This window comes from Rhinoderma darwinii, assembly GCF_050947455.1.
Source record: "Rhinoderma darwinii isolate aRhiDar2 chromosome 5 unlocalized genomic scaffold, aRhiDar2.hap1 SUPER_5_unloc_35, whole genome shotgun sequence".
Classification (NCBI taxonomy): Eukaryota; Metazoa; Chordata; class Amphibia; order Anura; family Rhinodermatidae; genus Rhinoderma; species Rhinoderma darwinii.
Window position 1 is genome coordinate 458783 of NW_027461793.1, and position 26019 is coordinate 484801.

Sequence of the window (26019 nt, forward strand, 5' to 3'; positions counted from 1 at the left end):
ATTCCATCACATCCATCTAGTGTACACAGGTAGGTCCATTGTGGCGGGCAGGCGAGCGGGCGGGCTGCTTTATTGGCTGTTTGCTGTTCCCCTACTCCACTCCACTATTTGACTGTTGTGCTGCATCAATCAATCAATCAATCAATCAATCAATCAATCAATCAATCAATCAGTGGCTGGCTCAGGTGCAGCTCTTTAACTTACCTAAAAGGGAGGGCGGAGAGAAGACAAGGAAGGTGAATGAGGTGTTCCAATGTGAAATGCCGGAAACACAGAAACACAGACGACACACAACAAGAGGTGGCAATCTATTCATTAATTGCATTTAATCAATGAGCTCATTATCACTCATGCATTGTCCAACAGGTGTTGAAATAATGGGATTAAAAGGGGAGATCCCTTCAGAAAGACAGAAACAATAGCAAAGACAAAAAACACTTTTGGAATCTGCTTTTAGTCAACACATAAGGAAAGGGTGCACCGGTCCTGGAAATACTGCAATACCAGGTCAATGCGTGGAGTGGACAGAGCAAGCTCTATTTCCATCTCCCTGTTCTAAAAATCCATTTAATATATGGTCCCCAGATAGGGGACGTATCAGATATTAAACTGATAAGAACAGATACTACACTTGATCTTAGCCAAAAGGCCGAGAAGCGATAACCCGAACGGGCCGCGCGTTGCCCGAGCCTGCCCGATACTGCTGTTCAGCCCTTGCAGCGATTCAGCCTACTTCTAGGCAATTCCATGGGGCCCTGCAGGCTCACACACTCACAGCTACACGGGAGGTGAATAAAGGCCGGAGAGGAAGCCAGACAGGATTTGCTTCTTTTGCTTGCACCACAATGCAGTGCTGAAAGAGGAGGAATCTACATAAAAACGCCTTCCTGGCAACGCCCAAATGCCCTGCTGCCATGCAGATAAACACTGGCAGCGGCAGCAAGTGCATGCCCACAGCCACCCCTTGTTCCTTCACACCTTGTATCAGCTGTAATCCAGTCCAGTCCAGTGCTGCCTGCTGAGCAGCACTGACCAACACTGCCTGGGCCCAGGCTTTTATCTCTGAGGCCCCATTATGATGTCAGAAAGCTGGCTCTGGAATCCTGAGGGCTCCACTATGACACGTGCAAAGTTCCGTCTGAACTTTATATAAGACGGTGAGGCTCAGTCAGTCACTCAGTGTTGCCTGAGAGGGCAACACTGCAACAGCCGGCCGCCAGGCTGTCTTTTTTTTGCACAGCTAGTTGCCTCCAGGAGGCCACAAGAGGGGGACAAGGGACTGCAAAATGGAAAATAGGCATCCACCAACTTTACAGACAACTTCTCCTTGCTCCTACAACCTCCATCCTTGCACAGTTTGTTATTCTTCTAGGTAACATAGTAACAAATCCAAATTGCTGCTCTCTTTGTAGGCAAGCAAGGCTTTGTTGCAACTGCAATTCTTACTTCTTCTTGAAATGTAGGGACGACAGTACATTCCATCACATCCATCTAGTGTACACAGGTAGGTCCATTGTGGCGGGCAGGCGAGCGGGCGGGCTGCTTTATTGGCTGTTTGCTGTTCCCCTACTCCACTCCACTATTTGACTGTTGTGCTGCATCAATCAATCAATCAATCAATCAATCAATCAATCAATCAATCAATCAATCAATCAATCAGTGGCTGGCTCAGGTGCAGCTCTTTAACTTACCTAAAAGGGAGGGCGGAGAGAAGACAAGGAAGGTGAATGAGGTGTTCCAATGTGAAATGCCGGAAACACAGAAACACAGACGACACACAACAAGAGGTGGCAATCTATTCATTAATTGCATTTAATCAATGAGCTCATTATCACTCATGCATTGTCCAACAGGTGTTGAAATAATGGGATTAAAAGGGGAGATCCCTTCAGAAAGACAGAAACAATAGCAAAGACAAAAAACACTTTTGGAATCTGCTTTTAGTCAACACATAAGGAAAGGGTGCACCGGTCCTGGAAATACTGCAATACCAGGTCAATGCGTGGAGTGGACAGAGCAAGCTCTATTTCCATCTCCCTGTTCTAAAAATCCATTTAATATATGGTCCCCAGATAGGGGACGTATCAGATATTAAACTGATAAGAACAGATACTACACTTGATCTTAGCCAAAAGGCCGAGAAGCGATAACCCGAACGGGCCGCGCGTTGCCCGAGCCTGCCCGATACTGCTGTTCAGCCCTTGCAGCGATTCAGCCTACTTCTAGGCAATTCCATGGGGCCCTGCAGGCTCACACACTCACAGCTACACGGGAGGTGAATAAAGGCCGGAGAGGAAGCCAGACAGGATTTGCTTCTTTTGCTTGCACCACAATGCAGTGCTGAAAGAGGAGGAATCTACATAAAAACGCCTTCCTGGCAACGCCCAAATGCCCTGCTGCCATGCAGATAAACACTGGCAGCGGCAGCAAGTGCATGCCCACAGCCACCCCTTGTTCCTTCACACCTTGTATCAGCTGTAATCCAGTCCAGTCCAGTGCTGCCTGCTGAGCAGCACTGACCAACACTGCCTGGGCCCAGGCTTTTATCTCTGAGGCCCCATTATGATGTCAGAAAGCTGGCTCTGGAATCCTGAGGGCTCCACTATGACACGTGCAAAGTTCCGTCTGAACTTTATATAAGACGGTGAGGCTCAGTCAGTCACTCAGTGTTGCCTGAGAGGGCAACACTGCAACAGCCGGCCGCCAGGCTGTCTTTTTTTTGCACAGCTAGTTGCCTCCAGGAGGCCACAAGAGGGAGACAAGGGACTGCAAAATGGAAAATAGGCATCCACCAACTTTACAGACAACTTCTCCTTGCTCCTACAACCTCCATCCTTGCACAGTTTGTTATTCTTCTAGGTAACATAGTAACAAATCCAAATTGCTGCTCTCTTTGTAGGCAAGCAAGGCTTTGTTGCAACTGCAATTCTTACTTCTTCTTGAAATGTAGGGACGACAGTACATTCCATCACATCCATCTAGTGTACACAGGTAGGTCCATTGTGGCGGGCAGGCGAGCGGGCGGGCTGCTTTATTGGCTGTTTGCTGTTCCCCTACTCCACTCCACTATTTGACTGTTGTGCTGCATCAATCAATCAATCAATCAATCAATCAATCAATCAATCAATCAATCAATCAATCAATCAGTGGCTGGCTCAGGTGCAGCTCTTTAACTTACCTAAAAGGGAGGGCGGAGAGAAGACAAGGAAGGTGAATGAGGTGTTCCAATGTGAAATGCCGGAAACACAGAAACACAGACGACACACAACAAGAGGTGGCAATCTATTCATTAATTGCATTTAATCAATGAGCTCATTATCACTCATGCATTGTCCAACAGGTGTTGAAATAATGGGATTAAAAGGGGAGATCCCTTCAGAAAGACAGAAACAATAGCAAAGACAAAAAACACTTTTGGAATCTGCTTTTAGTCAACACATAAGGAAAGGGTGCACCGGTCCTGGAAATACTGCAATACCAGGTCAATGCGTGGAGTGGACAGAGCAAGCTCTATTTCCATCTCCCTGTTCTAAAAATCCATTTAATATATGGTCCCCAGATAGGGGACGTATCAGATATTAAACTGATAAGAACAGATACTACACTTGATCTTAGCCAAAAGGCCGAGAAGCGATAACCCGAACGGGCCGCGCGTTGCCCGAGCTTGCCCGATACTGCTGTTCAGCCCTTGCAGCGATTCAGCCTACTTCTAGGCAATTCCATGGGGCCCTGCAGGCTCACACACTCACAGCTACACGGGAGGTGAATAAAGGCCGGAGAGGAAGCCAGACAGGATTTGCTTCTTTTGCTTGCACCACAATGCAGTGCTGAAAGAGGAGGAATCTACATAAAAACGCCTTCCTGGCAACGCCCAAATGCCCTGCTGCCATGCAGATAAACACTGGCAGCGGCAGCAAGTGCATGCCCACAGCCACCCCTTGTTCCTTCACACCTTGTATCAGCTGTAATCCAGTCCAGTCCAGTGCTGCCTGCTGAGCAGCACTGACCAACACTGCCTGGGCCCAGGCTTTTATCTCTGAGGCCCCATTATGATGTCAGAAAGCTGGCTCTGGAATCCTGAGGGCTCCACTATGACACGTGCAAAGTTCCGTCTGAACTTTATATAAGACGGCGAGGCTCAGTCAGTCACTCAGTGTTGCCTGAGAGGGCAACACTGCAACAGCCGGCCGCCAGGCTGTCTTTTTTTTGCACAGCTAGTTGCCTCCAGGAGGCCACAAGAGGGAGACAAGGGACTGCAAAATGGAAAATAGGCATCCACCAACTTTACAGACAACTTCTCCTTGCTCCTACAACCTCCATCCTTGCACAGTTTGTTATTCTTCTAGGTAACATAGTAACAAATCCAAATTGCTGCTCTCTTTGTAGGCAAGCAAGGCTTTGTTGCAACTGCAATTCTTACTTCTTCTTGAAATGTAGGGACGACAGTACATTCCATCACATCCATCTAGTGTACACAGGTAGGTCCATTGTGGCGGGCAGGCGAGCGGGCGGGCTGCTTTATTGGCTGTTTGCTGTTCCCCTACTCCACTCCACTATTTGACTGTTGTGCTGCATCAATCAATCAATCAATCAATCAATCAATCAATCAATCAATCAATCAATCAATCAATCAGTGGCTGGCTCAGGTGCAGCTCTTTAACTTACCTAAAAGGGAGGGCGGAGAGAAGACAAGGAAGGTGAATGAGGTGTTCCAATGTGAAATGCCGGAAACACAGAAACACAGACGACACACAACAAGAGGTGGCAATCTATTCATTAATTGCATTTAATCAATGAGCTCATTATCACTCATGCATTGTCCAACAGGTGTTGAAATAATGGGATTAAAAGGGGAGATCCCTTCAGAAAGACAGAAACAATAGCAAAGACAAAAAACACTTTTGGAATCTGCTTTTAGTCAACACATAAGGAAAGGGTGCACCGGTCCTGGAAATACTGCAATACCAGGTCAATGCGTGGAGTGGACAGAGCAAGCTCTATTTCCATCTCCCTGTTCTAAAAATCCATTTAATATATGGTCCCCAGATAGGGGACGTATCAGATATTAAACTGATAAGAACAGATACTACACTTGATCTTAGCCAAAAGGCCGAGAAGCGATAACCCGAACGGGCCGCGCGTTGCCCGAGCCTGCCCGATACTGCTGTTCAGCCCTTGCAGCGATTCAGCCTACTTCTAGGCAATTCCATGGGGCCCTGCAGGCTCACACACTCACAGCTACACGGGAGGTGAATAAAGGCCGGAGAGGAAGCCAGACAGGATTTGCTTCTTTTGCTTGCACCACAATGCAGTGCTGAAAGAGGAGGAATCTACATAAAAACGCCTTCCTGGCAACGCCCAAATGCCCTGCTGCCATGCAGATAAACACTGGCAGCGGCAGCAAGTGCATGCCCACAGCCACCCCTTGTTCCTTCACACCTTGTATCAGCTGTAATCCAGTCCAGTCCAGTGCTGCCTGCTGAGCAGCACTGACCAACACTGCCTGGGCCCAGGCTTTTATCTCTGAGGCCCCATTATGATGTCAGAAAGCTGGCTCTGGAATCCTGAGGGCTCCACTATGACACGTGCAAAGTTCCGTCTGAACTTTATATAAGACGGTGAGGCTCAGTCAGTCACTCAGTGTTGCCTGAGAGGGCAACACTGCAACAGCCGGCCGCCAGGCTGTCTTTTTTTTGCACAGCTAGTTGCCTCCAGGAGGCCACAAGAGGGAGACAAGGGACTGCAAAATGGAAAATAGGCATCCACCAACTTTACAGACAACTTCTCCTTGCTCCTACAACCTCCATCCTTGCACAGTTTGTTATTCTTCTAGGTAACATAGTAACAAATCCAAATTGCTGCTCTCTTTGTAGGCAAGCAAGGCTTTGTTGCAACTGCAATTCTTACTTCTTCTTGAAATGTAGGGACGACAGTACATTCCATCACATCCATCTAGTGTACACAGGTAGGTCCATTGTGGCGGGCAGGCGAGCGGGCGGGCTGCTTTATTGGCTGTTTGCTGTTCCCCTACTCCACTCCACTATTTGACTGTTGTGCTGCATCAATCAATCAATCAATCAATCAATCAATCAATCAATCAATCAATCAATCAATCAATCAATCAGTGGCTGGCTCAGGTGCAGCTCTTTAACTTACCTAAAAGGGAGGGCGGAGAGAAGACAAGGAAGGTGAATGAGGTGTTCCAATGTGAAATGCCGGAAACACAGAAACACAGACGACACACAACAAGAGGTGGCAATCTATTCATTAATTGCATTTAATCAATGAGCTCATTATCACTCATGCATTGTCCAACAGGTGTTGAAATAATGGGATTAAAAGGGGAGATCCCTTCAGAAAGACAGAAACAATAGCAAAGACAAAAAACACTTTTGGAATCTGCTTTTAGTCAACACATAAGGAAAGGGTGCACCGGTCCTGGAAATACTGCAATACCAGGTCAATGCGTGGAGTGGACAGAGCAAGCTCTATTTCCATCTCCCTGTTCTAAAAATCCATTTAATATATGGTCCCCAGATAGGGGACGTATCAGATATTAAACTGATAAGAACAGATACTACACTTGATCTTAGCCAAAAGGCCGAGAAGCGATAACCCGAACGGGCCGCGCGTTGCCCGAGCCTGCCCGATACTGCTGTTCAGCCCTTGCAGCGATTCAGCCTACTTCTAGGCAATTCCATGGGGCCCTGCAGGCTCACACACTCACAGCTACACGGGAGGTGAATAAAGGCCGGAGAGGAAGCCAGACAGGATTTGCTTCTTTTGCTTGCACCACAATGCAGTGCTGAAAGAGGAGGAATCTACATAAAAACGCCTTCCTGGCAACGCCCAAATGCCCTGCTGCCATGCAGATAAACACTGGCAGCGGCAGCAAGTGCATGCCCACAGCCACCCCTTGTTCCTTCACACCTTGTATCAGCTGTAATCCAGTCCAGTCCAGTGCTGCCTGCTGAGCAGCACTGACCAACACTGCCTGGGCCCAGGCTTTTATCTCTGAGGCCCCATTATGATGTCAGAAAGCTGGCTCTGGAATCCTGAGGGCTCCACTATGACACGTGCAAAGTTCCGTCTGAACTTTATATAAGACGGTGAGGCTCAGTCAGTCACTCAGTGTTGCCTGAGAGGGCAACACTGCAACAGCCGGCCGCCAGGCTGTCTTTTTTTTGCACAGCTAGTTGCCTCCAGGAGGCCACAAGAGGGAGACAAGGGACTGCAAAATGGAAAATAGGCATCCACCAACTTTACAGACAACTTCTCCTTGCTCCTACAACCTCCATCCTTGCACAGTTTGTTATTCTTCTAGGTAACATAGTAACAAATCCAAATTGCTGCTCTCTTTGTAGGCAAGCAAGGCTTTGTTGCAACTGCAATTCTTACTTCTTCTTGAAATGTAGGGACGACAGTACATTCCATCACATCCATCTAGTGTACACAGGTAGGTCCATTGTGGCGGGCAGGCGAGCGGGCGGGCTGCTTTATTGGCTGTTTGCTGTTCCCCTACTCCACTCCACTATTTGACTGTTGTGCTGCATCAATCAATCAATCAATCAATCAATCAATCAATCAATCAATCAATCAGTGGCTGGCTCAGGTGCAGCTCTTTAACTTACCTAAAAGGGAGGGCGGAGAGAAGACAAGGAAGGTGAATGAGGTGTTCCAATGTGAAATGCCGGAAACACAGAAACACAGACGACACACAACAAGAGGTGGCAATCTATTCATTAATTGCATTTAATCAATGAGCTCATTATCACTCATGCATTGTCCAACAGGTGTTGAAATAATGGGATTAAAAGGGGAGATCCCTTCAGAAAGACAGAAACAATAGCAAAGACAAAAAACACTTTTGGAATCTGCTTTTAGTCAACACATAAGGAAAGGGTGCACCGGTCCTGGAAATACTGCAATACCAGGTCAATGCGTGGAGTGGACAGAGCAAGCTCTATTTCCATCTCCCTGTTCTAAAAATCCATTTAATATATGGTCCCCAGATAGGGGACGTATCAGATATTAAACTGATAAGAACAGATACTACACTTGATCTTAGCCAAAAGGCCGAGAAGCGATAACCCGAACGGGCCGCGCGTTGCCCGAGCCTGCCCGATACTGCTGTTCAGCCCTTGCAGCGATTCAGCCTACTTCTAGGCAATTCCATGGGGCCCTGCAGGCTCACACACTCACAGCTACACGGGAGGTGAATAAAGGCCGGAGAGGAAGCCAGACAGGATTTGCTTCTTTTGCTTGCACCACAATGCAGTGCTGAAAGAGGAGGAATCTACATAAAAACGCCTTCCTGGCAACGCCCAAATGCCCTGCTGCCATGCAGATAAACACTGGCAGCGGCAGCAAGTGCATGCCCACAGCCACCCCTTGTTCCTTCACACCTTGTATCAGCTGTAATCCAGTCCAGTCCAGTGCTGCCTGCTGAGCAGCACTGACCAACACTGCCTGGGCCCAGGCTTTTATCTCTGAGGCCCCATTATGATGTCAGAAAGCTGGCTCTGGAATCCTGAGGGCTCCACTATGACACGTGCAAAGTTCCGTCTGAACTTTATATAAGACGGTGAGGCTCAGTCAGTCACTCAGTGTTGCCTGAGAGGGCAACACTGCAACAGCCGGCCGCCAGGCTGTCTTTTTTTTGCACAGCTAGTTGCCTCCAGGAGGCCACAAGAGGGAGACAAGGGACTGCAAAATGGAAAATAGGCATCCACCAACTTTACAGACAACTTCTCCTTGCTCCTACAACCTCCATCCTTGCACAGTTTGTTATTCTTCTAGGTAACATAGTAACAAATCCAAATTGCTGCTCTCTTTGTAGGCAAGCAAGGCTTTGTTGCAACTGCAATTCTTACTTCTTCTTGAAATGTAGGGACGACAGTACATTCCATCACATCCATCTAGTGTACACAGGTAGGTCCATTGTGGCGGGCAGGCGAGCGGGCGGGCTGCTTTATTGGCTGTTTGCTGTTCCCCTACTCCACTCCACTATTTGACTGTTGTGCTGCATCAATCAATCAATCAATCAATCAATCAATCAATCAATCAATCAATCAATCAATCAGTGGCTGGCTCAGGTGCAGCTCTTTAACTTACCTAAAAGGGAGGGCGGAGAGAAGACAAGGAAGGTGAATGAGGTGTTCCAATGTGAAATGCCGGAAACACAGAAACACAGACGACACACAACAAGAGGTGGCAATCTATTCATTAATTGCATTTAATCAATGAGCTCATTATCACTCATGCATTGTCCAACAGGTGTTGAAATAATGGGATTAAAAGGGGAGATCCCTTCAGAAAGACAGAAACAATAGCAAAGACAAAAAACACTTTTGGAATCTGCTTTTAGTCAACACATAAGGAAAGGGTGCACCGGTCCCGGAAATACTGCAATACCAGGTCAATGCGTGGAGTGGACAGAGCAAGCTCTATTTCCATCTCCCTGTTCTAAAAATCCATTTAATATATGGTCCCCAGATAGGGGACGTATCAGATATTAAACTGATAAGAACAGATACTACACTTGATCTTAGCCAAAAGGCCGAGAAGCGATAACCCGAACGGGCCGCGCGTTGCCCGAGCCTGCCCGATACTGCTGTTCAGCCCTTGCAGCGATTCAGCCTACTTCTAGGCAATTCCATGGGGCCCTGCAGGCTCACACACTCACAGCTACACGGGAGGTGAATAAAGGCCGGAGAGGAAGCCAGACAGGATTTGCTTCTTTTGCTTGCACCACAATGCAGTGCTGAAAGAGGAGGAATCTACATAAAAACGCCTTCCTGGCAACGCCCAAATGCCCTGCTGCCATGCAGATAAACACTGGCAGCGGCAGCAAGTGCATGCCCACAGCCACCCCTTGTTCCTTCACACCTTGTATCAGCTGTAATCCAGTCCAGTCCAGTGCTGCCTGCTGAGCAGCACTGACCAACACTGCCTGGGCCCAGGCTTTTATCTCTGAGGCCCCATTATGATGTCAGAAAGCTGGCTCTGGAATCCTGAGGGCTCCACTATGACACGTGCAAAGTTCCGTCTGAACTTTATATAAGACGGTGAGGCTCAGTCAGTCACTCAGTGTTGCCTGAGAGGGCAACACTGCAACAGCCGGCCGCCAGGCTGTCTTTTTTTTGCACAGCTAGTTGCCTCCAGGAGGCCACAAGAGGGAGACAAGGGACTGCAAAATGGAAAATAGGCATCCACCAACTTTACAGACAACTTCTCCTTGCTCCTACAACCTCCATCCTTGCACAGTTTGTTATTCTTCTAGGTAACATAGTAACAAATCCAAATTGCTGCTCTCTTTGTAGGCAAGCAAGGCTTTGTTGCAACTGCAATTCTTACTTCTTCTTGAAATGTAGGGACGACAGTACATTCCATCACATCCATCTAGTGTACACAGGTAGGTCCATTGTGGCGGGCAGGCAAGCGGGCGGGCTGCTTTATTGGCTGTTTGCTGTTCCCCTACTCCACTCCACTATTTGACTGTTGTGCTGCATCAATCAATCAATCAATCAATCAATCAATCAATCAATCAATCAATCAATCAATCAATCAGTGGCTGGCTCAGGTGCAGCTCTTTAACTTACCTAAAAGGGAGGGCGGAGAGAAGACAAGGAAGGTGAATGAGGTGTTCCAATGTGAAATGCCGGAAACACAGAAACACAGACGACACACAACAAGAGGTGGCAATCTATTCATTAATTGCATTTAATCAATGAGCTCATTATCACTCATGCATTGTCCAACAGGTGTTGAAATAATGGGATTAAAAGGGGAGATCCCTTCAGAAAGACAGAAACAATAGCAAAGACAAAAAACACTTTTGGAATCTGCTTTTAGTCAACACATAAGGAAAGGGTGCACCGGTCCTGGAAATACTGCAATACCAGGTCAATGCGTGGAGTGGACAGAGCAAGCTCTATTTCCATCTCCCTGTTCTAAAAATCCATTTAATATATGGTCCCCAGATAGGGGACGTATCAGATATTAAACTGATAAGAACAGATACTACACTTGATCTTAGCCAAAAGGCCGAGAAGCGATAACCCGAACGGGCCGCGCGTTGCCCGAGCCTGCCCGATACTGCTGTTCAGCCCTTGCAGCGATTCAGCCTACTTCTAGGCAATTCCATGGGGCCCTGCAGGCTCACACACTCACAGCTACACGGGAGGTGAATAAAGGCCGGAGAGGAAGCCAGACAGGATTTGCTTCTTTTGCTTGCACCACAATGCAGTGCTGAAAGAGGAGGAATCTACATAAAAACGCCTTCCTGGCAACGCCCAAATGCCCTGCTGCCATGCAGATAAACACTGGCAGCGGCAGCAAGTGCATGCCCACAGCCACCCCTTGTTCCTTCACACCTTGTATCAGCTGTAATCCAGTCCAGTCCAGTGCTGCCTGCTGAGCAGCACTGACCAACACTGCCTGGGCCCAGGCTTTTATCTCTGAGGCCCCATTATGATGTCAGAAAGCTGGCTCTGGAATCCTGAGGGCTCCACTATGACACGTGCAAAGTTCCGTCTGAACTTTATATAAGACGGTGAGGCTCAGTCAGTCACTCAGTGTTGCCTGAGAGGGCAACACTGCAACAGCCGGCCGCCAGGCTGTCTTTTTTTTGCACAGCTAGTTGCCTCCAGGAGGCCACAAGAGGGAGACAAGGGACTGCAAAATGGAAAATAGGCATCCACCAACTTTACAGACAACTTCTCCTTGCTCCTACAACCTCCATCCTTGCACAGTTTGTTATTCTTCTAGGTAACATAGTAACAAATCCAAATTGCTGCTCTCTTTGTAGGCAAGCAAGGCTTTGTTGCAACTGCAATTCTTACTTCTTCTTGAAATGTAGGGACGACAGTACATTCCATCACATCCATCTAGTGTACACAGGTAGGTCCATTGTGGCGGGCAGGCGAGCGGGCGGGCTGCTTTATTGGCTGTTTGCTGTTCCCCTACTCCACTCCACTATTTGACTGTTGTGCTGCATCAATCAATCAATCAATCAATCAATCAATCAATCAATCAATCAATCAATCAATCAGTGGCTGGCTCAGGTGCAGCTCTTTAACTTACCTAAAAGGGAGGGCGGAGAGAAGACAAGGAAGGTGAATGAGGTGTTCCAATGTGAAATGCCGGAAACACAGAAACACAGACGACACACAACAAGAGGTGGCAATCTATTCATTAATTGCATTTAATCAATGAGCTCATTATCACTCATGCATTGTCCAACAGGTGTTGAAATAATGGGATTAAAAGGGGAGATCCCTTCAGAAAGACAGAAACAATAGCAAAGACAAAAAACACTTTTGGAATCTGCTTTTAGTCAACACATAAGGAAAGGGTGCACCGGTCCTGGAAATACTGCAATACCAGGTCAATGCGTGGAGTGGACAGAGCAAGCTCTATTTCCATCTCCCTGTTCTAAAAATCCATTTAATATATGGTCCCCAGATAGGGGACGTATCAGATATTAAACTGATAAGAACAGATACTACACTTGATCTTAGCCAAAAGGCCGAGAAGCGATAACCCGAACGGGCCGCGCGTTGCCCGAGCCTGCCCGATACTGCTGTTCAGCCCTTGCAGCGATTCAGCCTACTTCTAGGCAATTCCATGGGGCCCTGCAGGCTCACACACTCACAGCTACACGGGAGGTGAATAAAGGCCGGAGAGGAAGCCAGACAGGATTTGCTTCTTTTGCTTGCACCACAATGCAGTGCTGAAAGAGGAGGAATCTACATAAAAACGCCTTCCTGGCAACGCCCAAATGCCCTGCTGCCATGCAGATAAACACTGGCAGCGGCAGCAAGTGCATGCCCACAGCCACCCCTTGTTCCTTCACACCTTGTATCAGCTGTAATCCAGTCCAGTCCAGTGCTGCCTGCTGAGCAGCACTGACCAACACTGCCTGGGCCCAGGCTTTTATCTCTGAGGCCCCATTATGATGTCAGAAAGCTGGCTCTGGAATCCTGAGGGCTCCACTATGACACGTGCAAAGTTCCGTCTGAACTTTATATAAGACGGTGAGGCTCAGTCAGTCACTCAGTGTTGCCTGAGAGGGCAACACTGCAACAGCCGGCCGCCAGGCTGTCTTTTTTTTGCACAGCTAGTTGCCTCCAGGAGGCCACAAGAGGGAGACAAGGGACTGCAAAATGGAAAATAGGCATCCACCAACTTTACAGACAACTTCTCCTTGCTCCTACAACCTCCATCCTTGCACAGTTTGTTATTCTTCTAGGTAACATAGTAACAAATCCAAATTGCTGCTCTCTTTGTAGGCAAGCAAGGCTTTGTTGCAACTGCAATTCTTACTTCTTCTTGAAATGTAGGGACGACAGTACATTCCATCACATCCATCTAGTGTACACAGGTAGGTCCATTGTGGCGGGCAGGCGAGCGGGCGGGCTGCTTTATTGGCTGTTTGCTGTTCCCCTACTCCACTCCACTATTTGACTGTTGTGCTGCATCAATCAATCAATCAATCAATCAATCAATCAATCAATCAATCAATCAATCAATCAGTGGCTGGCTCAGGTGCAGCTCTTTAACTTACCTAAAAGGGAGGGCGGAGAGAAGACAAGGAAGGTGAATGAGGTGTTCCAATGTGAAATGCCGGAAACACAGAAACACAGACGACACACAACAAGAGGTGGCAATCTATTCATTAATTGCATTTAATCAATGAGCTCATTATCACTCATGCATTGTCCAACAGGTGTTGAAATAATGGGATTAAAAGGGGAGATCCCTTCAGAAAGACAGAAACAATAGCAAAGACAAAAAAACACTTTTGGAATCTGCTTTTAGTCAACACATAAGGAAAGGGTGCACCGGTCCTGGAAATACTGCAATACCAGGTCAATGCGTGGAGTGGACAGAGCAAGCTCTATTTCCATCTCCCTGTTCTAAAAATCCATTTAATATATGGTCCCCAGATAGGGGACGTATCAGATATTAAACTGATAAGAACAGATACTACACTTGATCTTAGCCAAAAGGCCGAGAAGCGATAACCCGAACGGGCCGCGCGTTGCCCGAGCCTGCCCGATACTGCTGTTCAGCCCTTGCAGCGATTCAGCCTACTTCTAGGCAATTCCATGGGGCCCTGCAGGCTCACACACTCACAGCTACACGGGAGGTGAATAAAGGCCGGAGAGGAAGCCAGACAGGATTTGCTTCTTTTGCTTGCACCACAATGCAGTGCTGAAAGAGGAGGAATCTACATAAAAACGCCTTCCTGGCAACGCCCAAATGCCCTGCTGCCATGCAGATAAACACTGGCAGCGGCAGCAAGTGCATGCCCACAGCCACCCCTTGTTCCTTCACACCTTGTATCAGCTGTAATCCAGTCCAGTCCAGTGCTGCCTGCTGAGCAGCACTGACCAACACTGCCTGGGCCCAGGCTTTTATCTCTGAGGCCCCATTATGATGTCAGAAAGCTGGCTCTGGAATCCTGAGGGCTCCACTATGACACGTGCAAAGTTCCGTCTGAACTTTATATAAGACGGTGAGGCTCAGTCAGTCACTCAGTGTTGCCTGAGAGGGCAACACTGCAACAGCCGGCCGCCAGGCTGTCTTTTTTTTGCACAGCTAGTTGCCTCCAGGAGGCCACAAGAGGGAGACAAGGGACTGCAAAATGGAAAATAGGCATCCACCAACTTTACAGACAACTTCTCCTTGCTCCTACAACCTCCATCCTTGCACAGTTTGTTATTCTTCTAGGTAACATAGTAACAAATCCAAATTGCTGCTCTCTTTGTAGGCAAGCAAGGCTTTGTTGCAACTGCAATTCTTACTTCTTCTTGAAATGTAGGGACGACAGTACATTCCATCACATCCATCTAGTGTACACAGGTAGGTCCATTGTGGCGGGCAGGCGAGCGGGCGGGCTGCTTTATTGGCTGTTTGCTGTTCCCCTACTCCACTCCACTATTTGACTGTTGTGCTGCATCAATCAATCAATCAATCAATCAATCAATCAATCAATCAATCAATCAATCAATCAGTGGCTGGCTCAGGTGCAGCTCTTTAACTTACCTAAAAGGGAGGGCGGAGAGAAGACAAGGAAGGTGAATGAGGTGTTCCAATGTGAAATGCCGGAAACACAGAAACACAGACGACACACAACAAGAGGTGGCAATCTATTCATTAATTGCATTTAATCAATGAGCTCATTATCACTCATGCATTGTCCAACAGGTGTTGAAATAATGGGATTAAAAGGGGAGATCCCTTCAGAAAGACAGAAACAATAGCAAAGACAAAAAACACTTTTGGAATCTGCTTTTAGTCAACACATAAGGAAAGGGTGCACCGGTCCTGGAAATACTGCAATACCAGGTCAATGCGTGGAGTGGACAGAGCAAGCTCTATTTCCATCTCCCTGTTCTAAAAATCCATTTAATATATGGTCCCCAGATAGGGGACGTATCAGATATTAAACTGATAAGAACAGATACTACACTTGATCTTAGCCAAAAGGCCGAGAAGCGATAACCCGAACGGGCCGCGCGTTGCCCGAGCCTGCCCGATACTGCTGTTCAGCCCTTGCAGCGATTCAGCCTACTTCTAGGCAATTCCATGGGGCCCTGCAGGCTCACACACTCACAGCTACACGGGAGGTGAATAAAGGCCGGAGAGGAAGCCAGACAGGATTTGCTTCTTTTGCTTGCACCACAATGCAGTGCTGAAAGAGGAGGAATCTACATAAAAACGCCTTCCTGGCAACGCCCAAATGCCCTGCTGCCATGCAGATAAACACTGGCAGCGGCAGCAAGTGCATGCCCACAGCCACCCCTTGTTCCTTCACACCTTGTATCAGCTGTAATCCAGTCCAGTCCAGTGCTGCCTGCTGAGCAGCACTGACCAACACTGCCTGGGCCCAGGCTTTTATCTCTGAGGCCCCATTATGATGTCAGAAAGCTGGCTCTGGAATCCTGAGGGCTCCACTATGACACGTGCAAAGTTCCGTCTGAACTTTATATAAGACGGTGAGGCTCAGTCAGTCACTCAGTGTTGCCTGAGAGGGCAACACTGCAACAGCCGGCCGCCAGGCTGTCTTTTTTTTGCACAGCTAGTTGCCTCCAGGAGGCCACAAGAGGGAGACAAGGGACTGCAAAATGGAAAATAGGCATCCACCAACTTTACAGACAACTTCTCCTTGCTCCTACAACCTCCATCCTTGCACAGTTTGTTATTCTTCTAGGTAACATAGTAACAAATCCAAATTGCTGCTCTCTTTGTAGGCAAGCAAGGCTTTGTTGCAACTGCAATTCTTACTTCTTCTTGAAATGTAGGGACGACAGTACATTCCATCACATCCATCTAGTGTACACAGGTAGGTCCATTGTGGCGGGCAGGCGAGCGGGCGGGCTGCTTTATTGGCTGTTTGCTGTTCCCCTACTCCACTCCACTATTTGACTGTTGTGCTGCAATCAATCAATCAATCAATCAATCAATCAATCAATCAATCAATCAATCAATCAGTGGCTGGCTCAGGTGCAGCTCTTTAACTTACCTAAAAGGGAGGGCGGAGAGAAGACAAGGAAGGTGAATGAGGTGTTCCAATGTGAAATGCCGGAAACACAGAAACACAGACGACACACAACAAGAGGTGGCAATCTATTCATTAATTGCATTTAATCAATGAGCTCATTATCACTCATGCATTGTCCAACAGGTGTTGAAATAATGGGATTAAAAGGGGAGATCCCTTCAGAAAGACAGAAACAATAGCAAAGACAAAAAACACTTTTGGAATCTGCTTTTAGTCAACACATAAGGAAAGGGTGCACCGGTCCTGGAAATACTGCAATACCAGGTCAATGCGTGGAGTGGACAGAGCAAGCTCTATTTCCATCTCCCTGTTCTAAAAATCCATTTAATATATGGTCCCCAGATAGGGGACGTATCAGATATTAAACTGATAAGAACAGATACTACACTTGATCTTAGCCAAAAGGCCGAGAAGCGATAACCCGAACGGGCCGCGCGTTGCCCGAGCCTGCCCGATACTGCTGTTCAGCCCTTGCAGCGATTCAGCCTACTTCTAGGCAATTCCATGGGGCCCTGCAGGCTCACACACTCACAGCTACACGGGAGGTGAATAAAGGCCGGAGAGGAAGCCAGACAGGATTTGCTTCTTTTGCTTGCACCACAATGCAGTGCTGAAAGAGGAGGAATCTACATAAAAACGCCTTCCTGGCAACGCCCAAATGCCCTGCTGCCATGCAGATAAACACTGGCAGCGGCAGCAAGTGCATGCCCACAGCCACCCCTTGTTCCTTCACACCTTGTATCAGCTGTAATCCAGTCCAGTCCAGTGCTGCCTGCTGAGCAGCACTGACCAACACTGCCTGGGCCCAGGCTTTTATCTCTGAGGCCCCATTATGATGTCAGAAAGCTGGCTCTGGAATCCTGAGGGCTCCACTATGACACGTGCAAAGTTCCGTCTGAACTTTATATAAGACGGTGAGGCTCAGTCAGTCACTCAGTGTTGCCTGAGAGGGCAACACTGCAACAGCCGGCCGCCAGGCTGTCTTTTTTTTGCACAGCTAGTTGCCTCCAGGAGGCCACAAGAGGGAGACAAGGGACTGCAAAATGGAAAATAGGCATCCACCAACTTTACAGACAACTTCTCCTTGCTCCTACAACCTCCATCCTTGCACAGTTTGTTATTCTTCTAGGTAACATAGTAACAAATCCAAATTGCTGCTCTCTTTGTAGGCAAGCAAGGCTTTGTTGCAACTGCAATTCTTACTTCTTCTTGAAATGTAGGGACGACAGTACATTCCATCACATCCATCTAGTGTACACAGGTAGGTCCATTGTGGCGGGCAGGCGAGCGGGCGGGCTGCTTTATTGGCTGTTTGCTGTTCCCCTACTCCACTCCACTATTTGACTGTTGTGCTGCTCAATCAATCAATCAATCAATCAATCAATCAATCAATCAATCAATCAAGTGGCTGGCTCAGGTGCAGCTCTTTAACTTACCTAAAAGGGAGGGCGGAGAGAAGACAAGGAAGGTGAATGAGGTGTTCCAATGTGAAATGCCGGAAACACAGAAACACAGACGACACACAACAAGAGGTGGCAATCTATTACAGGTGTTGAAATAATGGGATTAAAAGGGGAGATCCCTTCAGAAAGACAGAAACAATAGCAAAGACAAAAAACACTTTTGGAATCTGCTTTTAGTCAACACATAAGGAAAGGGTGCACCGGTCCTGGAAATACTGCAATACCAGGTCAATGCGTGGAGTGGACAGAGCAAGCTCTATTTCCATCTCCCTGTTCTAAAAATCCATTTAATATATGGTCCCCAGATAGGGGACGTATCAGATATTAAACTGATAAGAACAGATACTACACTTGATCTTAGCCAAAAGGCCGAGAAGCGATAACCCGAACGGGCCGCGCGTTGCCCGAGCCTGCCCGATACTGCTGTTCAGCCCTTGCAGCGATTCAGCCTACTTCTAGGCAATTCCATGGGGCCCTGCAGGCTCACACACTCACAGCTATACGGGAGGTGAATAAAGGCCGGAGAGGAAGCCAGACAGGATTTGCTTCTTTTGCTTGCACCACAATGCAGTGCTGAAAGAGGAGGAATCTACATAAAAACGCCTTCCTGGCAACGCCCAAATGCCCTGCTGCCATGCAGATAAACACTGGCAGCGGCAGCAAGTGCATGCCCACAGCCACCCCTTGTTCCTTCACACCTTGTATCAGCTGTAATCCAGTCCAGTCCAGTGCTGCCTGCTGAGCAGCACTGACCAACACTGCCTGGGCCCAGGCTTTTATCTCTGAGGCCCCATTATGATGTCAGAAAGCTGGCTCTGGAATCCTGAGGGCTCCACTATGACACGTGCAAAGTTCCGTCTGAACTTTATATAAGACGGTGAGGCTCAGTCAGTCACTCAGTGTTGCCTGAGAGGGCAACACTGCAACAGCCGGCCGCCAGGCTGTCTTTTTTTTGCACAGCTAGTTGCCTCCAGGAGGCCACAAGAGGGAGACAAGGGACTGCAAAATGGAAAATAGGCATCCACCAACTTTACAGACAACTTCTCCTTGCTCCTACAACCTCCATCCTTGCACAGTTTGTTATTCTTCTAGGTAACATAGTAACAAATCCAAATTGCTGCTCTCTTTGTAGGCAAGCAAGGCTTTGTTGCAACTGCAATTCTTACTTCTTCTTGAAATGTAGGGACGACAGTACATTCCATCACATCCATCTAGTGTACACAGGTAGGTCCATTGTGGCGGGCAGGCGAGCGGGCGGGCTGCTTTATTGGCTGTTTGCTGTTTCCCTACTCCACTCCACTATTTGACTGTTGTGCTGCATCAATCAATCAATCAATCAATCAATCAATCAATCAATCAATCAATCAGTGGCTGGCTCAGGTGCAGCTCTTTAACTTACCTAAAAGGGAGGGCGGAGAGAAGACAAGGAAGGTGAATGAGGTGTTCCAATGTGAAATGCCGGAAACACAGAAACACAGACGACACACAATAAGAGGTGGCAATCTATTCATTAATTGCATTTAATCAATGAGCTCATTATCACTCATGCATTGTCCAACAGGTGTTGAAATAATGGGATTAAAAGGGGAGATCCCTTCAGAAAGACAGAAACAATAGCAAAGACAAAAAACACTTTTGGAATCTGCTTTTAGTCAACACATAAGGAAAGGGTGCACCGGTCCTGGAAATACTGCAATACCAGGTCAATGCGTGGAGTGGACAGAGCAAGCTCTATTTCCATCTCCCTGTTCTAAAAATCCATTTAATATATGGTCCCCAGATAGGGGACGTATCAGATATTAAACTGATAAGAACAGATACTACACTTGATCTTAGCCAAAAGGCCGAGAAGCGATAACCCGAACGGGCCGCGCGTTGCCCGAGCCTGCCCGATACTGCTGTTCAGCCCTTGCAGCGATTCAGCCTACTTCTAGGCAATTCCATGGGGCCCTGCAGGCTCACACACTCACAGCTATACGGGAGGTGAATAAAGGCCGGAGAGGAAGCCAGACAGGATTTGCTTCTTTTGCTTGCACCACAATGCAGTGCTGAAAGAGGAGGAATCTACATAAAAACGCCTTCCTGGCAACGCCCAAATGCCCTGCTGCCATGCAGATAAACACTGGCAGCGGCAGCAAGTGCATGCCCACAGCCACCCCTTGTTCCTTCACACCTTGTATCAGCTGTAATCCAGTCCAGTCCAGTGCTGCCTGCTGAGCAGCACTGACCAACACTGCCTGGGCCCAGGCTTTTATCTCTGAGGCCCCATTATGATGTCAGAAAGCTGGCTCTGGAATCCTGAGGGCTCCACTATGACACGTGCAAAGTTCCGTCTGAACTTTATATAAGACGGTGAGGCTCAGTCAGTCACTCAGTGTTGCCTGAGAGGGCAACACTGCAACAGCCGGCCGCCAGGCTGTCTTTTTTTTGCACAGCTAGTTGCCTCCAGGAGGCCACAAGAGGGAGACAAGGGACTGCAAAATGGAAAATAGGCATCCACCAACTTTACAGACAACTTCTCCTTGCTCCTACAACCTCCATCCTTGCACAGTTTGTTATTCTTCTAGGTAACATAGTAACAAATCCAAATTGCTGCTCTCTTTGTAGGCAAGCAAGGCTTTGTTGCAACTGCAATTCTTACTTCTTCTTGAAATGTAGGGACGACAGTACATTCCATCACATCCATCTAGTGTACACAGGTAGGTCCATTGTGGCGGGCAGGCGAGCGGGCGGGCTGCTTTATTGGCTGTTTGCTGTTCCCCTACTCCACTCCACTATTTGACTGTTGTGCTGCATCAATCAATCAATCAATCAATCAATCAATCAATCAATCAATCAATCAGTGGCTGGCTCAGGTGCAGCTCTTTAACTTACCTAAAAGGGAGGGCGGAGAGAAGACAAGGAAGGTGAATGAGGTGTTCCAATGTGAAATGCCGGAAACACAGAAACACAGACGACACACAACAAGAGGTGGCAATCTATTCATTAATTGCATTTAATCAATGAGCTCATTATCACTCATGCATTGTCCAACAGGTGTTGAAATAATGGGATTAAAAGGGGAGATCCCTTCAGAAAGACAGAAACAATAGCAAAGACAAAAAACACTTTTGGAATCTGCTTTTAGTCAACACATAAGGAAAGGGTGCACCGGTCCTGGAAATACTGCAATACCAGGTCAATGCGTGGAGTGGACAGAGCAAGCTCTATTTCCATCTCCCTGTTCTAAAAATCCATTTAATATATGGTCCCCAGATAGGGGACGTATCAGATATTAAACTGATAAGAACAGATACTACACTTGATCTTAGCCAAAAGGCCGAGAAGCGATAACCCGAACGGGCCGCGCGTTGCCCGAGCCTGCCCGATACTGCTGTTCAGCCCTTGCAGCGATTCAGCCTACTTCTAGGCAATTCCATGGGGCCCTGCAGGCTCACACACTCACAGCTACACGGGAGGTGAATAAAGGCCGGAGAGGAAGCCAGACAGGATTTGCTTCTTTTGCTTGCACCACAATGCAGTGCTGAAAGAGGAGGAATCTACATAAAAACGCCTTCCTGGCAACGCCCAAATGCCCTGCTGCCATGCAGATAAACACTGGCAGCGGCAGCAAGTGCATGCCCACAGCCACCCCTTGTTCCTTCACACCTTGTATCAGCTGTAATCCAGTCCAGTCCAGTGCTGCCTGCTGAGCAGCACTGACCAACACTGCCTGGGCCCAGGCTTTTATCTCTGAGGCCCCATTATGATGTCAGAAAGCTGGCTCTGGAATCCTGAGGGCTCCACTATGACACGTGCAAAGTTCCGTCTGAACTTTATATAAGACGGTGAGGCTCAGTCAGTCACTCAGTGTTGCCTGAGAGGGCAACACTGCAACAGCCGGCCGCCAGGCTGTCTTTTTTTTGCACAGCTAGTTGCCTCCAGGAGGCCACAAGAGGGAGACAAGGGACTGCAAAATGGAAAATAGGCATCCACCAACTTTACAGACAACTTCTCCTTGCTCCTACAACCTCCATCCTTGCACAGTTTGTTATTCTTCTAGGTAACATAGTAACAAATCCAAATTGCTGCTCTCTTTGTAGGCAAGCAAGGCTTTGTTGCAACTGCAATTCTTACTTCTTCTTGAAATGTAGGGACGACAGTACATTCCATCACATCCATCTAGTGTACACAGGTAGGTCCATTGTGGCGGGCAGGCGAGCGGGCGGGCTGCTTTATTGGCTGTTTGCTGTTCCCCTACTCCACTCCACTATTTGACTGTTGTGCTGCATCAATCAATCAATCAATCAATCAATCAATCAATCAGTGGCTGGCTCAGGTGCAGCTCTTTAACTTACCTAAAAGGGAGGGCGGAGAGAAGACAAGGAAGGTGAATGAGGTGTTCCAATGTGAAATGCCGGAAACACAGAAACACAGACGACACACAACAAGAGGTGGCAATCTATTCATTAATTGCATTTAATCAATGAGCTCATTATCACTCATGCATTGTCCAACAGGTGTTGAAATAATGGGATTAAAAGGGGAGATCCCTTCAGAAATACAGAAACAATAGCAAAGACAAAAAACACTTTTGGAATCTGCTTTTAGTCAACACATAAGGAAAGGGTGCACCGGTCCTGGAAATACTGCAATACCAGGTCAATGCGTGGAGTGGACAGAGCAAGCTCTATTTCCATCTCCCTGTTCTAAAAATCCATTTAATATATGGTCCCCAGATAGGGGACGTATCAGATATTAAACTGATAAGAACAGATACTACACTTGATCTTAGCCAAAAGGCCGAGAAGCGATAACCCGAACGGGCCGCGCGTTGCCCGAGCCTGCCCGATACTGCTGTTCAGCCCTTGCAGCGATTCAGCCTACTTCTAGGCAATTCCATGGGGCCCTGCAGGCTCACACACTCACAGCTACACGGGAGGTGAATAAAGGCCGGAGAGGAAGCCAGACAGGATTTGCTTCTTTTGCTTGCACCACAATGCAGTGCTGAAAGAGGAGGAATCTACATAAAAACGCCTTCCTGGCAACGCCCAAATGCCCTGCTGCCATGCAGATAAACACTGGCAGCGGCAGCAAGTGCATGCCCACAGCCACCCCTTGTTCCTTCACACCTTGTATCAGCTGTAATCCAGTCCAGTCCAGTGCTGCCTGCTGAGCAGCACTGACCAACACTGCCTGGGCCCAGGCTTTTATCTCTGAGGCCCCATTATGATGTCAGAAAGCTGGCTCTGGAATCCTGAGGGCTCCACTATGACACGTGCAAAGTTCCGTCTGAACTTTATATAAGACGGTGAGGCTCAGTCAGTCACTCAGTGTTGCCTGAGAGGGCAACACTGCAACAGCCGGCCGCCAGGCTGTCTTTTTTTTGCACAGCTAGTTGCCTCCAGGAGGCCACAAGAGGGAGACAAGGGACTGCAAAATGGAAAATAGGCATCCACCAACTTTACAGACAACTTCTCCTTGCTCCTACAACCTCCATCCTTGCACAGTTTGTTATTCTTCTAGGTAACATAGTAACAAATCCAAATTGCTGCTCTCTTTGTAGGCAAGCAAGGCTTTGTTGCAACTGCAATTCTTACTTCTTCTTGAAATGTAGGGACGACAGTACATTCCATCACATCCATCTAGTGTACACAGGTAGGTCCATTGTGGCGGGCAGGCGAGCGGGCGGGCTGCTTTATTGGCTGTTTGCTGTTCCCCTACTCCACTCCACTATTTGACTGTTGTGCTGCATCAATCAATCAATCAATCAATCAATCAATCAATCAATCAATCAATCAGTGGCTGGCTCAGGTGCAGCTCTTTAACTTACCTAAAAGGGAGGGCGGAGAGAAGACAAGGAAGGTGAATGAGGTGTTCCAATGTGAAATGCCGGAAACACAGAAACACAGACGACACACAACAAGAGGTGGCAATCTATTCATTAATTGCATTTAATCAATGAGCTCATTATCACTCATGCATTGTCCAACAGGTGTTGAAATAATGGGATTAAAAGGGGAGATCCCTTCAGAAAGACAGAAACAATAGCAAAGACAAAAAACACTTTTGGAATCTGCTTTTAGTCAACACATAAGGAAAGGGTGCACCGGTCCTGGAAATACTGCAATACCAGGTCAATGCGTGGAGTGGACAGAGCAAGCTCTATTTCCATCTCCCTGTTCTAAAAATCCATTTAATATATGGTCCCCAGATAGGGGACGTATCAGATATTAAACTGATAAGAACAGATACTACACTTGATCTTAGCCAAAAGGCCGAGAAGCGATAACCCGAACGGGCCGCGCGTTGCCCGAGCCTGCCCGATACTGCTGTTCAGCCCTTGCAGCGATTCAGCCTACTTCTAGGCAATTCCATGGGGCCCAGCAGGCTCACACACTCACAGCTACACGGGAGGTGAATAAAGGCCGGAGAGGAAGCCAGACAGGATTTGCTTCTTTTGCTTGCACCACAATGCAGTGCTGAAAGAGGAGGAATCTACATAAAAACGCCTTCCTGGCAACGCCCAAATGCCCTGCTGCCATGCAGATAAACACTGGCAGCGGCAGCAAGTGCATGCCCACAGCCACCCCTTGTTCCTTCACACCTTGTATCAGCTGTAATCCAGTCCAGTCCAGTGCTGCCTGCTGAGCAGCACTGACCAACACTGCCTGGGCCCAGGCTTTTATCTCTGAGGCCCCATTATGATGTCAGAAAGCTGGCTCTGGAATCCTGAGGGCTCCACTATGACACGTGCAAAGTTCCGTCTGAACTTTATATAAGACGGTGAGGCTCAGTCAGTCACTCAGTGTTGCCTGAGAGGGCAACACTGCAACAGCCGGCCGCCAGGCTGTCTTTTTTTTGCACAGCTAGTTGCCTCCAGGAGGCCACAAGAGGGAGACAAGGGACTGCAAAATGGAAAATAGGCATCCACCAACTTTACAGACAACTTCTCCTTGCTCCTACAACCTCCATCCTTGCACAGTTTGTTATTCTTCTAGGTAACATAGTAACAAATCCAAATTGCTGCTCTCTTTGTAGGCAAGCAAGGCTTTGTTGCAACTGCAATTCTTACTTCTTCTTGAAATGTAGGGACGACAGTACATTCCATCACATCCATCTAGTGTACACAGGTAGGTCCATTGTGGCGGGCAGGCGAGCGGGCGGGCTGCTTTATTGGCTGTTTGCTGTTCCCCTACTCCACTCCACTATTTGACTGTTGTGCTGCATCAATCAATCAATCAATCAATCAATCAATCAATCAATCAATCAATCAATCAATCAATCAATCAATCAGTGGCTGGCTCAGGTGCAGCTCTTTAACTTACCTAAAAGGGAGGGCGGAGAGAAGACAAGGAAGGTGAATGAGGTGTTCCAATGTGAAATGCCGGAAACACAGAAACACAGACGACACACAACAAGAGGTGGCAATCTATTCATTAATTGCATTTAATCAATGAGCTCATTATCACTCATGCATTGTCCAACAGGTGTTGAAATAATGGGATTAAAAGGGGAGATCCCTTCAGAAAGACAGAAACAATAGCAAAGACAAAAAACACTTTTGGAATCTGCTTTTAGTCAACACATAAGGAAAGGGTGCACCGGTCCTGGAAATACTGCAATACCAGGTCAATGCGTGGAGTGGACAGAGCAAGCTCTATTTCCATCTCCCTGTTCTAAAAATCCATTTAATATATGGTCCCCAGATAGGGGACGTATCAGATATTAAACTGATAAGAACAGATACTACACTTGATCTTAGCCAAAAGGCCGAGAAGCGATAACCCGAACGGGCCGCGCGTTGCCCGAGCCTGCCCGATACTGCTGTTCAGCCCTTGCAGCGATTCAGCCTACTTCTAGGCAATTCCATGGGGCCCTGCAGGCTCACACACTCACAGCTACACGGGAGGTGAATAAAGGCCGGAGAGGAAGCCAGACAGGATTTGCTTCTTTTGCTTGCACCACAATGCAGTGCTGAAAGAGGAGGAATCTACATAAAAACGC

At 47.7% G+C, this 26019-nt stretch overlaps 18 non-coding genes across 18 annotated transcripts; all 18 read right to left on the reverse strand.

Annotated features, from left to right (window-relative positions):
* Nucleotides 1-470: 470 nt before the first annotated feature.
* On the reverse strand, nucleotides 471-661 carry LOC142690973 (U2 spliceosomal RNA). The gene has a single exon (XR_012859643.1). It is a non-coding gene; the product is annotated as a U2 spliceosomal RNA (small nuclear RNA).
* A 1296-nt stretch (nucleotides 662-1957) lies between these two features.
* LOC142690975 (U2 spliceosomal RNA) lies at nucleotides 1958-2148 on the reverse strand. The gene has a single exon (XR_012859644.1). It is a non-coding gene; the product is annotated as a U2 spliceosomal RNA (small nuclear RNA).
* A 1296-nt stretch (nucleotides 2149-3444) lies between these two features.
* LOC142690976 (U2 spliceosomal RNA) lies at nucleotides 3445-3635 on the reverse strand. The gene has a single exon (XR_012859645.1). It is a non-coding gene; the product is annotated as a U2 spliceosomal RNA (small nuclear RNA).
* Nucleotides 3636-4931: 1296 nt separating this feature from the next.
* Nucleotides 4932-5122, reverse strand: LOC142690978 (U2 spliceosomal RNA). Its single transcript, XR_012859647.1, has one exon. It is a non-coding gene; the product is annotated as a U2 spliceosomal RNA (small nuclear RNA).
* A 1300-nt stretch (nucleotides 5123-6422) lies between these two features.
* On the reverse strand, nucleotides 6423-6613 carry LOC142690979 (U2 spliceosomal RNA). The gene has a single exon (XR_012859648.1). It is a non-coding gene; the product is annotated as a U2 spliceosomal RNA (small nuclear RNA).
* Nucleotides 6614-7897: 1284 nt separating this feature from the next.
* On the reverse strand, nucleotides 7898-8088 carry LOC142690980 (U2 spliceosomal RNA). The gene has a single exon (XR_012859649.1). It is a non-coding gene; the product is annotated as a U2 spliceosomal RNA (small nuclear RNA).
* Nucleotides 8089-9380: 1292 nt separating this feature from the next.
* On the reverse strand, nucleotides 9381-9571 carry LOC142691009 (U2 spliceosomal RNA). Its single transcript, XR_012859675.1, has one exon. It is a non-coding gene; the product is annotated as a U2 spliceosomal RNA (small nuclear RNA).
* A 1296-nt stretch (nucleotides 9572-10867) lies between these two features.
* Nucleotides 10868-11058, reverse strand: LOC142690981 (U2 spliceosomal RNA). The gene has a single exon (XR_012859650.1). It is a non-coding gene; the product is annotated as a U2 spliceosomal RNA (small nuclear RNA).
* Nucleotides 11059-12350: 1292 nt separating this feature from the next.
* Nucleotides 12351-12541, reverse strand: LOC142690982 (U2 spliceosomal RNA). The gene has a single exon (XR_012859651.1). It is a non-coding gene; the product is annotated as a U2 spliceosomal RNA (small nuclear RNA).
* A 1293-nt stretch (nucleotides 12542-13834) lies between these two features.
* LOC142690983 (U2 spliceosomal RNA) lies at nucleotides 13835-14025 on the reverse strand. The gene has a single exon (XR_012859652.1). It is a non-coding gene; the product is annotated as a U2 spliceosomal RNA (small nuclear RNA).
* A 1292-nt stretch (nucleotides 14026-15317) lies between these two features.
* LOC142690984 (U2 spliceosomal RNA) lies at nucleotides 15318-15508 on the reverse strand. Its single transcript, XR_012859653.1, has one exon. It is a non-coding gene; the product is annotated as a U2 spliceosomal RNA (small nuclear RNA).
* Nucleotides 15509-16797: 1289 nt separating this feature from the next.
* LOC142690986 (U2 spliceosomal RNA) lies at nucleotides 16798-16988 on the reverse strand. Its single transcript, XR_012859654.1, has one exon. It is a non-coding gene; the product is annotated as a U2 spliceosomal RNA (small nuclear RNA).
* A 1235-nt stretch (nucleotides 16989-18223) lies between these two features.
* LOC142690987 (U2 spliceosomal RNA) lies at nucleotides 18224-18414 on the reverse strand. Its single transcript, XR_012859655.1, has one exon. It is a non-coding gene; the product is annotated as a U2 spliceosomal RNA (small nuclear RNA).
* Nucleotides 18415-19698: 1284 nt separating this feature from the next.
* Nucleotides 19699-19889, reverse strand: LOC142690988 (U2 spliceosomal RNA). Its single transcript, XR_012859656.1, has one exon. It is a non-coding gene; the product is annotated as a U2 spliceosomal RNA (small nuclear RNA).
* Nucleotides 19890-21173: 1284 nt separating this feature from the next.
* Nucleotides 21174-21364, reverse strand: LOC142690990 (U2 spliceosomal RNA). Its single transcript, XR_012859658.1, has one exon. It is a non-coding gene; the product is annotated as a U2 spliceosomal RNA (small nuclear RNA).
* Nucleotides 21365-22636: 1272 nt separating this feature from the next.
* On the reverse strand, nucleotides 22637-22827 carry LOC142690991 (U2 spliceosomal RNA). Its single transcript, XR_012859659.1, has one exon. It is a non-coding gene; the product is annotated as a U2 spliceosomal RNA (small nuclear RNA).
* Nucleotides 22828-24111: 1284 nt separating this feature from the next.
* Nucleotides 24112-24302, reverse strand: LOC142690992 (U2 spliceosomal RNA). The gene has a single exon (XR_012859660.1). It is a non-coding gene; the product is annotated as a U2 spliceosomal RNA (small nuclear RNA).
* A 1304-nt stretch (nucleotides 24303-25606) lies between these two features.
* On the reverse strand, nucleotides 25607-25797 carry LOC142690993 (U2 spliceosomal RNA). The gene has a single exon (XR_012859661.1). It is a non-coding gene; the product is annotated as a U2 spliceosomal RNA (small nuclear RNA).
* Between the last annotated feature and the right edge of the window lie 222 nt (nucleotides 25798-26019).